Source organism: Typopeltis vanoorti, chromosome 1 (genome assembly GCF_054136105.1).
Source record: "Typopeltis vanoorti isolate ZY-2024b chromosome 1, IOZ_Tvanoo_1.0, whole genome shotgun sequence".
NCBI classification, from domain to species: Eukaryota; Metazoa; Arthropoda; class Arachnida; order Uropygi; family Thelyphonidae; genus Typopeltis; species Typopeltis vanoorti.
This window is the reverse complement of record NC_143549.1, coordinates 156,242,177-156,256,819: the sequence shown is the minus strand read 5'-3', so window position 1 is coordinate 156,256,819 and position 14,643 is coordinate 156,242,177. Positions and strand designations below refer to the sequence as shown.

The 14,643-nt window shown below is 34.7% G+C and overlaps 1 protein-coding gene across 1 annotated transcript in view; it reads right to left on the bottom strand.

Annotated features, from left to right (window-relative positions):
- The window catches only part of LOC150110570 (solute carrier family 75 member 1-like), a 73,259-nt gene extending 71,419 nt beyond the window's left edge, over window positions 1-1,840 (bottom strand). The window contains exon 1 of the mRNA XM_090401647.1: window positions 1,742-1,840. The gene's annotated coding sequence lies outside the window, so the exon portion shown is untranslated. The remainder of the gene's footprint in view (window positions 1-1,741) is intronic.
- Window positions 1,841-14,643: the final 12,803 nt, after the last annotated feature.

Below are 14,643 nucleotides of genomic sequence, written 5' to 3'. Positions count from 1 at the left end.
GGGCAGTCTAGAGCCATGGAAGGTACATGCAACTTCCACTGAGATACACATCAGGAAGGTGGCAAATTGTTCTGGAGGATATTCAAAAAGCTTAGAAATGGAGGAAAGAGTACTGTAAGAATCAAAAATGATAAAGATGACAAGAAAACTGAAAACAAGGATATTCTAGTCTGTACAATTATTTTCAAAGATTGTTAAATGAAACAAACAGTGACAGAACCATATTAGAAGATTTTCAATGCAAATTTTGCAAAAACAAAATACAAAATGGAGTATATATCAACTTTGAGGTAGAAAAAGCCAATGTGAAAAGGTAGCTGGAGTAGGTGATATTCAACCAGAGTTACTTAAGTATGGAGGTTGAAAAGTTTTGCAATGGCTACACTGCATAATTCAGAGGGCTTGGTCAGAAAGTCGACTTACAGACAATTGGAATAGAGCTCTCATAGTTCCCATCTTTAAAAAAAGAAATAAATCTGAATGTTAGAATTACAGAAGAATTTTTTTACTAAGTGTTCCAGGTAAGATTTATGTGAGCATACTTGAACGGAGGTTGAGAAAAGTTGTGGAAAAGAAACTTGGAGAAGAACAAGTTGAGTTCAGGCCAAATAAAGGTTATCGAGATTAGATTTTCACTTTAAGACAAACAGTTGTGAAATCATGGGAATATAATAAGGATCTGTACTGAAGTTTTGTAGATATGGAAAAGGAATGCAACAAGGTGCCCAGAGAAAAGCTTTTAAACCCACTACCATTGTATGGGCTGAATGGAATATTATAAAGAGCAATTCATAATCTACATTTAATATGTTAATTAGCAGTGAGAATTGAAAAAAATGCACTCTTATTCATCATTTATATGGATCACGTTATAAAAGACAGTGGCATTAGGCCTGATATTAGAACTGGAAATGTCAAACTTAGCTCTTTGCTTTATGCAGATGATGTACTCCTAAACACATTTTGTGAAAGTCTCCAGAATTCTCTAACTAAATTGAGTAACAGCTGTAAATTTGTGGTATGGAAATTAGCAATGAAAAGACCAAAAGTATAAAAATAGGCAGGAAGTTAAAAAACTTCAGATGTATTCTGAATGGAGAGCCTATTGAACAAGTAAAATAGTTTTACTTTACAGCTTTTGGTGAAATTGACAAGTTTAGTAGTTGGAAGGGGACCAATCGTTCGATGCTGTTGGCACACTCTCCCTCGATGAATCTTTGGACTCCCTGGAGGTGTCTAATAATAATAATAAATCTGCAAACAGATAACGAAATAAGCAAAACTGGTATGGTGGGTCTGAACAGATTTATATGGAATAAGAGAGAAATTAGCCAATACACCAACTTGAAGAATAAAAGGTTCAAACTGGTTTTAAGTTATGAGTCTCACAGTTGGGTTATAAATAAAGCACTAGAGACCACTGATATGATATGACCACTGATACGAGTGCAGATCGTGAGCAGTGTGAACCACATTAAGCTGGACTTTTGCACTTGCGAATCACAAAAATAAAGAATAGATTCGGTTAACCGGTTAACGTAGCAAGAAAATCAATCCGTAATGATAAAGTAACTAATATGGAATATCACATGAAAGTCTCGCTATGGTGAGAAAACAATTTTCACAAGCTAATTTTTCTCTCTTCATTCAAGATTTTGAATTTTTATTATTATTTTATTTATTTTATTTTTTATTAAGCAGTCTCTCAAAGTACACCCTTAACTTTACAGCACGCACTTACTTTCTTCTTTGAAAACCAAAAGAAAAGAATCACGGTACGAATAAATTAACTGAAAATAAAAATATACAAATTCGAAATATGGGATACAAACAGCTAACTGCGATTAGTTAGCCACGCTTGTCACTTGCATAATACTGCCACCTACTGGGCATAAATACAAGAGAATAAATGCAAGGGGGTTATTTTATTTTGTGCATGGAAAGGAAATTATGAATTATTTTTTAACAATCGTGATTTAAACACACAAGAAATAAAGCATCGCATTCCTAGGTTTCCTAAGCAGTAGAAAGTGTGAAATACGAATACACTTAATGGCCTGCCAAAAAGGAAAACGAGATGATGCCAGACATTTAGTAGCTGTCCAAGGTTGGTCGATTGGTAAAGCCTCTGCTACTAATGGCTCAGCAAAAAGTTAAGCAAGTTTGAACCAGGTTAGTAGTTGGAAAGGATTCAATCGTTCGATGCTGTTGGCACACTCTCCCTCGATGAATCTTTGGACTCCCTGGAGGTGTCGCAATAATAATAAAAAAGCTGTCCAATTTCGTTTACTAAACAAACAAAATAAATAAATAATCAAAATCAGCTAACGCCTTTTTATTCCCGTATACGGGAGTAGGCGAGGCCATTTAGCCCTATCTAACTTTTGGAGACTGAGTAGGCAGTTCAGTCTCCACTGGTACCCAATCAGAGACAGATGGCCCAAAGCTATCACTAATTAAGCGGTACGCAGTGAAGAGAGACGGCTCAAATGTACCGCCATCTCGTGGTCCCTAACCCTAACACAATATATTTAATGTCTGAAATAATGTGGGTTCTACGATCGATTTTCTTGAGTTTACAGGACGAAAAACCAGAATAAATAAATAATTAAATAAATAATCCTAGGAGCCTGTGCAGCTCAGTGGAAGTAACGTTATGCCCACAGCGTTAGGCTGCCCGAAGAAAAACTTAAGTCGCCGACTAGAGAACATTTTATAAGCATTCCTTCGACTGGATCCCAAGTTAGTCGATTTCTGACACTGGCAAGTTGCTTTTTTCACTAGGAAAGTCGGGTTTTTCGTCCCGTAAACTAAAGAAAACAGACTGTGGAACCCACATTATTTCAGACGATAAATATAGTGTTAGGAGCGTCCATCTCTTCATCGGATGCCATTTATAATTAAGCTGACCATAAGTACAGTTTTGAACGAGACAGTTACCGTTTTTTTTTTTTTTTTTCATATCTCCCGGCCGTCCCGTCGTTTTAATAAAAATGCCAATTTTGTCCCATTTTTAATAAAACCTATAAATATACTTTAATATTGGTCAATCATAAATTATTATTCACCACCTATAATTAGGCGGACCATATTTCCTTGAGACAAAAACAAGACGGAGGGTTGCGTAATATTTTGAATATTACGTAACTTCATGAAAAAGTAAGACGATAAAAAAAATTTATTATGTAAACATATTCAGCTTACCATTATTCTTCAATGACAGAACCCATACAAAAATTTAGGTAGACGTAGAGGGGGGTGAAATGTATTTCAGGTAAGGAAATAAAGTCAATAATTTTGAACCCCACAATTTGACAAAAAGTACCGCACAACGATTGGAAAAAGTTTGATGCCTTTTCATGCTTTTTGTTTTATTCAAATCCTCTATTACTTCGCCCAATATGTATGGTGATGAAACATTGGTAATTACTGCTTCTGATTTGTTACGTGCTGATGAAAATTTTGGTTAATAAATTTTATTTGCCAATATCTACAAGCAGTCATTTTCCCAAAAACTTTGACCGTGACGCACAGTATGAAAAGTAACAACAGCTTCACTTGCTATTTTATCGTTTTCACTATCATCATCACGTCTCACCATAAACGCGCTGATGTTTTTAACTGAAGCTAGTCTTTACAGCATCCTCATGTTTCTGGCAACGTAGATGTTGGCTGGTGTCGCTTCTGTTTCCATGAGCAACGGGAAAATGAACAATACAATGTTGGCACACCTCTTTGGTTCCATTGCTACACAGCTTGTCCAGTTTAATAATTTTGAATGCTTTCTGGAGATAGTCATTAAAACTGCAGTTTCGCCTCTTTGACATTCCAAGAAAAGACTTAAAACTATAAAAAATGTGAAATTTAAACTACCGGCATTGAATAACAAAGCCAACGGTTAGCATACAGAAAAAACAAAAACTAACGTTACAGCAAATCAGACGTCGTGTCTGAGACGCGCAAGTGTTGCCGACATGCATTTTTTTTTTTTATTTCTGAATAAATCACTGCAGATATCGATATTTGGTATCGAACAATGCGCCCATATGATTATACAAATTACTGGTATCCATGATATTGATGTACGATTATAGGTTATGAATAATAAGTTATGATTGACCAATATTAAAGTATACTTATAGTTTTTATTACAAACTGGACAAAATTGACATTTTTTAATTTAAACGACGGGACGGTGGGGAAATACGAAAAAAAATGGCACTGTCCCTGTCCCTTTCAAAACGGTTCTGTATATCGATATTTCTATAACCATGGAGTCGCATTGTTCGATACTAAATATAGATATCTGCGGTGATTTTTGTTTTGTCTGAATGCTAACCGGTGACTTTCTCATTCAATGCAGGCGATCTAAATTTTAATTTTTAAAGTTTTAAGTTTTATTTTTTAAAGCTTTAAGTCTATCCTTGCAATGTCAAAGAGGCGAAACTGCAGTTTTAATGACGATCTCCAAATAGTGTTCAAATTTATTAAACTGAACAAGCTGTGTAGTGATGAAACAAAAGTAGCATGTCAGCATTGTAATGTCCATTTTTCCGTTGCTCATGGAGGCAGAAGCGACATCAATAACTACATAGCCAGAAACATAAGGATGCTGAAAACACTCTGACTTCAGTATATATAATAAAAAAAAAAATAAATAAATAAAACATCAGCTCGTGTATGGTGAGACGTACATCCATCACGGTGATAACGAAAGTGATAAAATTGCAGCAAGTGAAGCTTATCATACTGTGGGTCACGGCCAAAGTTTTCGCGCAAATGACAGCTTGTTGACATTGATCAATAAATTTATGAATCAAAATTTTCTTCAGCACGCCAAATCAGAAGCAATAATTACCAACTTTTTATCATCATACATATTGGGCAAAGTAAAACTTTTTTATCGTCTTACTTTTTCATGAATACAGAATATTACATAACCCCCCTCCCGTTTTTGCCATCCGAATGTCCCGTTTTTGTCTCAAGGAAATATGGTCAGCCTATTTATAATTAATGATAATCTTGGGTAAGTTATCTCTGAATGGCTACAGGTGGAGACGCTACTCTTTACAGCCACGTAACTCGGTTTAGATATAGCATAACGGTATTATCATACGTTCTTTTCACTCCTGCGGAATCTTCCCTGTGCTGAGACTCAAGTATAGAACTAGATCAACGCCACAGCCAATTCTGCTGAACCCTATCTTAGCGTCCATGCTGAAATCCTTACAGTATGTATAGCGTCACATCATCCAATATAGATGTAGCACTAATTTGCATATCACTTCCGCCAAATTAGTAGCGCACTCAGGATTTAATATTGGAAGAGGGGGGGGTCGAGTTGAGTAGACAGTTTAAGAATACACACTACGCATCGCATACGACCTATGCCTGAACATCTGCAATGATCGCTAATTCATAAGTAGTATAGAAATAGAAAACACGATACAACATAAATTTAAAAAAATGAATTTTAATTAGGAAAAGATTTTTGGAATTTTTCTAATGTTTTTTTTTTCTTCGGGGACAATGCCCCTTGGCCTCCCCTCTGGGTGCGCCACTGCTCCAGATTGATAACTCTTAGCAAAGTGGACATTAATTAAACAACAATCACTTATATATCTACCACCGCATACTATCATATTCAGTAGAGCGATTTTTTTGCAATCTTTGTTTCTTTTATTTGAAGCATAACGATTGAATTCTCTTGACTTCTCCTCGGAGTGTAGAATTAGTTTCTTTTTAAAATACTGACTCTACCCTCCATGGAAAAGCCAAAAGTTACAATACTTGTAACTTTTCTAGAGCTTTATAATTTTGATAATTTTGTTCCTAACACATACAGCATTTCTTTCAAATTAATATTTCTTTGAGAATCTCTTGCTAATAAAATGCCAAACGCATTTCACACCGACTCTATTCATCAATATTGCACCATTACACATTTCAATGGTCATGCAATGACAATATCCTTTATTGTTTCCATCTGTTAACTGATACCTTGGGACCACGCCTGGTATTCTTTACAGTTAATCATAATTTCCTGCGATGTAACCTTTTCTGAGTGAATTATCTATGTACTCAGCCACTTCTCAGATCATACAGGACGATCACCTGTCACCAACCTTTGGCAGGAGAGCCATATCTTTAACTGAAATCCCCACTAACATTATAATCAAATCCAACTCTCTCTCTCTCTCTGACCTTCAATTCCTACTTCTGCCACACTGCTTCAGGAAGATGTCGGGCAATAGAGCAATAAAATTTGATTTGTTTTGTCATGAGATTTCATTGAATAATCTATCATTGTTCGGATAATTAATGGATATCATAATATGTACTTGTTTAACAATTGTCTAACTCAGTGGAAGCGGTGTTGCGCTCCTCATTGCTAAACCGCCCGAAGAAAGAGCTTCGCGAGTTCGATTCTGGTCGCCGACTAGAGGAACTTATTTTAAGCCTATTTTCGACCGGTTCCAGAGTTAGTCGATCTCAGGCAAGGGAAAGTGGTTTTTTTTTTTGTGTATTGTGTTAGGGTAAGATACCACGATATGGCGGTACTCGTTAGCCGTCTCTTCACCGCGTGGCGCTTGAATAGTGATAGCCTTGGGCCAGCTTTCTTTGATTGGCTACCAGTGAAGATTGAATTGCCCACTCATTCAACAATTAGGTTAATTCGGTGATGCATTTCATATTCACCAGAAACTGATCCAATAAGATTTGTAAAAATACTCACCCCCCCACACACACACAAACCATCCATTTCATCACGCTAAACTCCATACTAAGCTTCATTATCAGTGCTACATGGAACTCTGTTACAAGAATCCATTCATTGGTTTCTCCCCAGACTGAATTCAAATATTCCAATCATAATCAGCCACACATCTCCTCTACTACCCTATGTTCTTTTAAATATACTGTACCTTTTATGCTCAGTGAATTAGTACATATGTATCCTAAAGCCAATTGGCATTAATGCCTGCAATCTGGGACCATATCTTATTCACCAAAACTATCCCATTGTTATTGATACTCCTGGCATTTGGGTATAGACTACCGTACCTCCGGCTTCTTTGTATGCTCGCCTCGGTAACCTTTCAATCCAGTTGTACAACTTACAGATCTCTATTCGTATCTAATACCTAGCTTATACATACATCCTTACACACAACTTAATAAGTCCAAACTGGCAAGCATTCAATCCTTCTTCATCACACTATTCCTAATTCTATATACATTTCAATCATTATCACAATAACATAACTTAATTGGTCTTATGCATAGATTTTCGCATTCTTCCCATCACAGTCTAGTTTCTCTGACTGTCCATATTATGTCTCACACCAAAGAGTAATTTCTCTAGGCTCCAAATATCAGACTCATTCCAGTGCCATCTATCCAGCTTATATAAATACATTCTTCCATTAAACTCATTGCGCGCCCAATAACATGTAGCCATTTCATCTATGCAACTTGCATATCGAATAATTCGCGATCGCAGTCATTAATTCATCACTATCATATATTGATCCCTTTCATCATGATGAGACTAGCTCTCCTTCAGACAAAGGCTAATATAAAAGTTCTGTGAGTCCTAGATGGAATTCAAACTGAGGGTTTCTTAACCAAAGAGTATGGTCATTGCAGCCCACTTGACACTCTTTGGTTCTACTAGTACGATGATTCAAACAAATCAATCATCTTACTTGCAGATGATTGAGCAAAATGAGAACAATAATGAAAATACATTTCGCACTCTCGCAGGAAAAGTGACGCAAGTCGAACTTTTTCGAATTTTGTTTTATGTGCGGATTGTGTTCTAAATACATAGGTTTTCAATCAGAAAAAAACGACACAAGTTGAATTCAAATTCTTCCCGCGTGAATTCGCTAGTATCGCTTTGGTCAACTCAAATAATGTTCTATAATGAACCAAGAATAGAGTCACATCTCAGTTATGTCCCAACCGCATGAATAACTTTACAATTTTGTTGAGGAAAAGCAACATCGTGAAATAAGTCATTTTTGTTTTGTTTTTATTTTTTCTTGGTTTACAACTCTAGTGGACGCAGAAAAGCATCATATTTTGGTTTATGATAGTGTTCCTGTAATAGATACGTTTTATTTAGAAATTCCGTTTTCTTGTCACAGTATTGTACTTCTTTCGTTTACATTTTGTGTTGTGACAGTTTTCCTGTTATTTTTGTTGCAGATGAAATGGATTCATATTCTCGTGCTGCAACAATCTTGCGTTTGGACATAGCAGATGTAAAAACTAAAGCAAGTAACGAAGTGCCAGAACATACTGAAATATTTAAACAAAAAAAAATGCTGCTTCGATTAGTGTTGACAACTTAAATTTACGTTTCACTCAAATAATTGCTGTGGGCAAAACAAAAAAACCTTATATTTTCTTATGCGGTGTAAGAAAGAACGTTTAAGATAAAAGCAATAAATTAGAAATTCTTAATACGTGGTCATACCCAGAATGCGGGTGATGTTGCACATTCAGTCATCAAAAATGAGATAAAGAAATTCCTCAAAATTGCCCAATTGTTATTCCTCAGAAGTATGCCACTATAATACGAACAGCCAAAAAACGTGGTTTTTCATTACAGGTAAGCGAGTTGACTCATTCAGTTTTCATGGACTTGAAGCTCTTGAGCTGAATGATGGGTACAATTATGCTAAAGAAGTCCATAGCACTTCCATAAAACTGTCTGAGATGAAAGTACTCAGGGTCTAAAAGTTGAAACCATTTATTTGTTTATTTATTTATTTTAACTCTCATAGGAAGACTCGGAATTTGGAAAAATTGAGGTCCAAAAGAGAAAACCAACAGCAATCTCGTCCTTCAGCAACCCTATTTAAAAAAATTCTCCATAGAGGGGAAAAAGAAAGCCTACTGTTTAGAATTAATTTATTCAAAACACATTTCACAAAATTATACCGATATTTTCAAATCACAGTTTTCTTAAGTTTCTTTATTCCAGATTTTTTACTGGTTTTCCTTTTTTATGTTATTATGTTATTTATGAGCATAGGTTTGATAATTATACCTTTTCTATTAATATTGTAATATAAATGTTGGAATAAAAGTGTAATAATAAACGCAAACAATAATTTATGCTGTTACCTTTGAATTTGTCATAAATCAAAAAATAAATAGATTGAAAACAGGGAAATGATACAAATCAAACTAGAGGTAGTGTTTAGGGATGTAACATAACACCATAACAAAATTAATACCTACATTACTTCTAGAGAACTTGCAACAGCAATTTTTGATTGGCTCAGCTAACTCATGTTTAATACTGCTGTAAATAATTAATCTTAAAATACGCAATTTTCTTTCCTCTCTTCTGAACAATTGCATATATTTAATTTGTGTAACTTTTCTTGCGCAAGTAGGATTTGTGGTTTATCAATCATGCTTTTCAGACTAAACTTAAATTATAAATAAAATAAATAAATAAACAAACCCTCTGATGGCTGCTATTTCCAAAGGAGTAGGTGGAGCTCCTTAATCCCTAACGAACATTATTAATACAGGGGAAAAAAGCATTCTCCATCCTTCAAAACCTTCACTCATAGTGAACTTAGACTGTCAGTCATTCAAACTTTTCCAGAGAGAGAGTATACAGCAGACATTTACTGCCATTCTTGTGGCTATATACTTAATACTCATTTTGACTCCAACAGCACGAATTCTACAAGAGTGGTCTGAAACGTTCTCGGTCTAACAATGAATAAACGAATTTATAATTTCAAAGATTATGTTAATTTTTTTTTTATTTTTCAACATAATCTCCCTTAAGACTAATACATTTATTCCAACGAGGTCCAGCGCCATTATCTCCTCCCTGTAGTGGTTCTCAGTAAGATCTGCAAAATTCTCCTCTATAGCTGCAATCACCTTTTGATTCGAAGAAAAACGCTGACCAGCGAGGAAAAGTTTTAGTTTTGGGAAGAGATAGAAGTCAGAGAGAACCAAATCTGGGGAATAGGGTGGATGTTCCAACAATTCATAGTACATATCCCTTAATTTTCCCATTTGCCAAAACACCTTCATGGGCAGGTGCAGGTGCAGGTGAGCAGGTCCTGATGAAAGATCATTTTGTTCTTGTGCAAACCGGGTCATTTCTCAAGAAGTTTTTCGTCTAGCCTGGTTAAAAGATCGGAATAATATTCCAAGCCCATTGTTTTACCCTGTTCGAGATAATTAATAAACAAAATGTCTTTAGCATCCCAAAACACCGATGCCATGACCTACCTGCTGATGGGACCGACTTTGTCTTCTTTGGCGCCGAACAACCGCCTTCTGTCCATTGTTTTGACTGCTGTTTGGATTCTGGTGTGTAACGGTGAATCCATATCTCATCCATAGTAATAAATTGATGCCCAAAATCAGTTTTATTCTTGTTAAAGCATTCCAAGCACTGTTCCGAGATATTCATGCGAGTGCGTTTTTGATCTGCTGTGAGCAAGTGTGGCACCTATCTTGTGCAAAGCTTTTTCATATACAATTCTTCATGCAAAATATATCCTACATGTTCTTTTCAAATGCCTGTAGTCTCAGCAATTTCTTGCACTTTGACTGGCCGGTCATCCAATACCATATCGTGCACCACTTGATCAGTGATTTCTGGTGTTACACTTTTTGGAAGTCCTTCACGTGGATCATCTTCAAGGCTGGTACGATCACGTTTAAACTTGGCAGCCCATTTCTTAATTGTCGAAAACAAAGGATAAGAGTGCCCATAAACTTTTATGACTTCAAATGAATTGCTTTTGTCGTTAAACCTTCTTTTAGAAAGAATTTTATAACCTCACGATACTCAATTTTATCCATTTCAAGCGATGCAGACAACACTTTTGCTTCAGACAGCTGTATAAAACAAACAAAGCAAACTACTTCATAGAATGACTTGCAATTTCACATGGATGCTTATGACAGATGCACCAACTTAAAAAAAAAAAAGCTTGCCGATAGTGTTGCCATCTATGGTGGAGGCCGAGAACGTTTCAGACCCCACCTCTTACAGTAGATTTTTTGTGACGCGGGGTTAAAATTCGGAGGTTCAAAAGAAAAAAATCTACTCGGTAGAGATCAAAAACTCGGGAACTAGTAGAAAAGAGGCTTAGAAAAAATTCTACTTAGGGAATGAAATCTAATTCAACGATCTTTCTTTCTTCGGCCCATTTCCATAGGGCTACACAGGCATATATACAGTACATTAATCTAAATTAATTTTCTATCGCTCATAAGTTCAGCTAGGATTAGACCAAGCTCTCCCAGAACTCCTTGGTATAATCCTATCTCAACATAAAACAATAGTATGTAGATATTTAAATTTTACGATTTCTTGAACCTCAATTGTAAATAGATTTTTCTTTTCCCTAAAAATGTACTACTCTTCCAGCTCTGTCTCTGCCTTTCAGGAATCCGTTCACGATAATAAAATTAACACATTAGATAAGAAATTACAAATAACATCGTGTAGGCCAAACATTTTTTGAACTACGTGATGCAATAAATGGCACTGTGAATGAAGTAGTCGTGTAGCTTGAGCTTTTGACGCTCGGGCGATCTTTGAGTTTGCCGCCCCTCTCAATACACACCAGAAATACTACAAAAAGTCAAAACGACGTGTATGGAAATAAATTAAAAAACTGTTTAGTTTCGAAGTAAAATTTTAATTTCAACATTCTAAAATGTTATTTTTCTTGCTTTTCTGGTAGAAAAATCGTCGATGACATTGTCGAAGTCTATTTCATAGTAATGTAGGTAATTCTTAATCAGTTTTATTTGGAAAAACTCCTTTCACAACTAGCAACACTTAAAGCAATTGTGAGGAAAATTCGCTGTTGTATTACAATGGTTGGAACCGAGTTCTCGAGACTGTATTTTAGAATTAACTGAAAAAGTTCAAAAAGGTTCCAAGTGCTGCCCGGGGCGGACCTCCCCCTCCACCCCTCCCCTCTAGCTACGACTCTGGAATGAAGCCTGCGGCCCTGGTGAAATTCATATGCATAAATAAAGAAATTTTCCCACTGCAACTTAAAAATATTTACTATCTTAATTATCCATCAACACTGAGAAAGAAGTTGCGATCGAAAGCAGATAAGAATTCACAATGACGGATCCAGACAACAAAACAAAAATTCTAGAAATAGCATCTGTATAATCGAATTGGCCAAGAAACTATACCAGAAGGAAATAAATCACCATGGTGTTCAGTTATCGATAGAAAAATTGAAATACCATTGCAGCAACTTGAAACACATAAACTCAAGATTACGTATTTAATCCATAAATAAAAAGTTATGGATTAAACTTACCACTAAAGGCAGTTAAAGCTCCCAAAAACAAATAAGAAACATAAGAATATTGTTAAATACTTCATATCCAGACAGTACGATAACCTTTTAGTAGATAAGACATGTAGATTTGCTCGGAAAAGAGAAGTTGATAGTCTTGCAAAACTTCCAGATATAATTACAGGTAATCCTCGTATAACGCTGATGTTATAAGAGCCACGTTATATAAATCGCATTTATGCGAGACTCAGATCACATAGAAAAAGTAGGGTTAGGTTCGAAATTGTTTTTTTTTTTTTTTTAAGATTATAGAAACAATTATAGAAACTAACCCAAACAAAGTATTTATTTTCCCACAGAAATGAGGAAGCTGTTCAAAATAATTGTGTAAATTATTGATTTTTAGCATATTTGTATTCAAAGATCCAGTCTTATGCGTAAAACGTAAAATTTAAATGTTATTTAACTACTTTTATTTTGTTCCAAATTAATTATTATGCAACTTTCTCTCTATGATGAAATTTTATTTTATCTGCGATTTTATTATGTAATTATATTATAATAATATGTAATATGTATATTATATGAATGTACATATATGTATATAATAAAAATGAATTACATAAATTTTTTTAACTTTATGCATATCGTAACCTGGATGAGCTGTTGCTCTTAGGTTACACATATGATTCTGAAAATTTTGCTATTATAGGAAGCTTACAAATAAATAAATAATAATAATGACATATCCAATAAAAATATTTTTTTATTCAATTCAAGTAATTCATGTAAGTTAAGAAAATATATAAACTATGAAACAAATACATAGTATAAAATTATAAAAAATTATAAATTGTACGTAAACTTCATTGTACATGATATATAAATGTTTTAGGCGAAGTAAAATAAAGTGCATATTTTAATCGTCGTCACTCTCTTCCAAACTAACATTCCTAGATGTTCTTTATTTACGAGTGGCCGGACGTCGTCATCACTTGATATCTCTTGGACATCATTTGTATAATGCTCATTGTATATTTCGGCTGGTTTATCTATCAAGAAGTTAGTAATAAGACCTTGCTTACCACTATGCTGCAATTTTTTATTAAGTTCATAATACGGAGCTAAACAAATATCCAATTGTCTCGTGAATTTTCCGGAGCGCTCCATTGAGAGATCATTATCCATAAAATAACTTTCTTGCCAAGTTCATTCCTTCCGCTAATTTCTTTAAACTGAATTCTTTAACGGAACGCAATCGGAATCTTCGACAGAACTTTCCCCGCCATTTGGTTCGACGTCATCTATTAATTGTACCAGTTCCTCTTCATTTAAATCTATTTCCCCGTCAATTAATTCACTAATTTTGTTTTCAACCATATCGCAAAAGCGCTCTAAGTGGCCATTACTGTAAAAATATTTTTTTAACATTACATATTGTATGTAACTCACCAAAAAATAAAGTGCTCAGCTTGAGATTAACACACTTATGATTTTTAATGCGCTTTCCTAGCAGAAAACGAAGACAATTTTAACAATAAATATTTTATATGACAAACAATTGACGCGCATGTGTGCTAAAGGCTATTTCCCCTAACATAAATTCGCTACTTATAACTACATGCGCGATAGGGCAAACGCAAATTTAACTAAAATAAAATTTGATTTTTAAGTTGCGCGTTGAAAAATATATGAAAAGATAAGGATTACTATAATTTGTAGACCGTCTTATATCGAAACCGCGTTCAACAAGGGTTACCACAATTTGTAGACCGCGTTATATCGAAACCGCGATACCACAAAACCAAAGTTGTGACCAGCTCATTCAAGTTAGCCTTCTAACAATTATTTACCAGCAATGGAGCATGCTGTCTTTTTGGAGTGGGCTTGCTTTCATGGTGTTCAGTGCCGATGCCTCTGCTGATAGGGCATAGAAATTATGAATACGTGTTAGTTCTGGAATTATTTAAAATATCCCTGAAGTATTTAAAGTATAGTTAAAATTATTCTTTAGCAGCAAAGTTAACAGGTAATAACAGAACATTTCCAGATATAGCACTGTCTTTATATTCTGTAGAAATAAATATTGAGAATATTTTCTCGTCGTCCCATTTGATAATTTTTGATGGATTTTAATATAGTATAGGGAATTTTAATCATAAATCAAATCCGAAATTTAAATGTTGATCCCAACTGCAAAATTAAACAGACACTATCCCATGGGTTTGAAAATAATTAAATAATTAAATGAACATTCTAATTAATTATTTACTTCATTGATTTAAATATTTAAATAACTCGAATATTTTATTATTATTAT